Below are 2,304 nucleotides of genomic sequence, written 5' to 3' on the forward strand. Positions count from 1 at the left end.
ATAGAGAGGAGAGAGAGAATAGAGAGGAGAGAGAGAATAGAGAGGAGAGAGAGAATAGAGAGGAGAGAGAGAATAGAGAGGAGAGAGAGAATAGAGAGGAGAGAGAGAATAGAGAGGAGAGAGAGAATAGAGAGGAGAGAGAGAATAGAGAGGAGAGAGAGAATAGAGAGGAGAGAGAGAATAGAGAGGAGAGAGAGAATAGAGAGGAGAGAGAGAATAGAGAGGAGAGAGAGAATAGAGAGGAGAGAGAGAATAGAGAGGAGAGAGAGAATAGAGAGGAGAGAGAGAATAGAGAGGAGAGAGAGAATAGAGAGGAGAGAGAGAATAGAGAGGAGAGAGAGAATAGAGAGGAGAGAGAGAATAGAGAGGAGAGAGAGAATAGAGAGGAGAGAGAGAATAGAGAGGAGAGAGAGAATAGAGAGGAGAGAGAGAATAGAGAGGAGAGAGAGAATAGAGAGGAGAGAGAGAATAGAGAGGAGAGAGAGAATAGAGAGGAGAGAGAGAATAGAGAGGAGAGAGAGAATAGAGAGGAGAGAGAGAATAGAGAGGAGAGAGAGAATAGAGAGGAGAGAGAGAATAGAGAGGAGAGAGAGAATAGAGAGGAGAGAGAGAATAGAGAGGAGAGAGAGAATAGAGAGGAGAGAGAGAATAGAGAGAGAGAGAGAATAGAGAGGAGAGAGAATAGAGAGGAGAGAGAGAATAGAGAGGAGAGAGAGAATAGAGAGGAGAGAGAGAATAGAGAGGAGAGAGAGAATAGAGAGGAGAGAGAGAATAGAGAGGAGAGAGAGAATAGAGAGGAGAGAGAGAATAGAGAGGAGAGAGAGAATAGAGAGGAGAGAGAGAATAGAGAGGAGAGAGAGAATAGAGAGGAGAGAGAGAATAGAGAGGAGAGAGAGAATAGAGAGGAGAGAGAGAATAGAGAGGAGAGAGAGAATAGAGAGGAGAGAGAGAATAGAGAGGAGAGAGAGAATAGAGAGGAGAGAGAGAATAGAGAGGAGAGAGAGAATAGAGAGGAGAGAGAGAATAGAGAGGAGAGAGAGAATAGAGAGGAGAGAGAGAATAGAGAGGAGAGAGAGAATAGAGAGGAGAGAGAGAATAGAGAGGAGAGAGAGAATAGAGAGGAGAGAGAGAATAGAGAGGAGAGAGAGAATAGAGAGGAGAGAGAGAATAGAGAGGAGAGAGAGAATAGAGAGGAGAGAGAGAATAGAGAGGAGAGAGAGAATAGAGAGGAGAGAGAGAATAGAGAGGAGAGAGAGAATAGAGAGGAGAGAGAGAATAGAGAGGAGAGAGAGAATAGAGAGGAGAGAGAGAATAGAGAGGAGAGAGAGAATAGAGAGGAGAGAGAGAATAGAGAGGAGAGAGAGAATAGAGAGGAGAGAGAGAATAGAGAGGAGAGAGAGAATAGAGAGAGAGAGAGAATAGAGAGGAGAGAGAGAATAGAGAGGAGAGAGAGAATAGAGAGGAGAGAGAGAATAGAGAGGAGAGAGAGAATAGAGAGGAGAGAGAGAATAGAGAGGAGAGAGAGAATAGAGAGGAGAGAGAGAATAGAGAGGAGAGAGAGAATAGAGAGGAGAGAGAGAATAGAGAGGAGAGAGAGATAGAGAGGAGAGAGAGAATAGAGAGGAGAGAGAATAGAGAGGAGAGAGAGAATAGAGAGGAGAGAGAGAATAGAGAGGAGAGAGAGAATAGAGAGGAGAGAGAGAATAGAGAGGAGAGAGAGAATAGAGAGGAGAGAGAGAATAGAGAGGAGAGAGAGAATAGAGAGGAGAGAGAGAATAGAGAGGAGAGAGAGAATAGAGAGGAGAGAGAGAATAGAGAGGAGAGAGAGAATAGAGAGGAGAGAGAGAATAGAGAGGAGAGAGAGAATAGAGAGGAGAGAGAGAATAGAGAGGAGAGAGAGAATAGAGAGGAGAGAGAGAATAGAGAGGAGAGAGAGAATAGAGAGGAGAGAGAGAATAGAGAGGAGAGAGAGAATAGAGAGGAGAGAGAGAATAGAGAGGAGAGAGAGAATAGAGAGGAGAGAGAGAATAGAGAGGAGAGAGAGAATAGAGAGGAGAGAGAGAATAGAGAGGAGAGAGAGAATAGAGAGGAGAGAGAGAATAGAGAGGAGAGAGAGAATAGAGAGGAGAGAGAGAATAGAGAGGAGAGAGAGAATAGAGAGGAGAGAGAGAATAGAGAGGAGAGAGAGAATAGAGAGGAGAGAGAGAATAGAGAGGAGAGAGAGAATAGAGAGGAGAGAGAGAATAGAGAGGAGAGAGAGAATAGAGAGGAGAGAGAGAATAGAGAGGAGAGAGAGAATAGAGA

Source organism: Stigmatopora nigra, chromosome 9 (genome assembly GCF_051989575.1).
Source record: "Stigmatopora nigra isolate UIUO_SnigA chromosome 9, RoL_Snig_1.1, whole genome shotgun sequence".
Lineage (NCBI taxonomy): Eukaryota > Metazoa > Chordata > Actinopteri > Syngnathiformes > Syngnathidae > Stigmatopora > Stigmatopora nigra.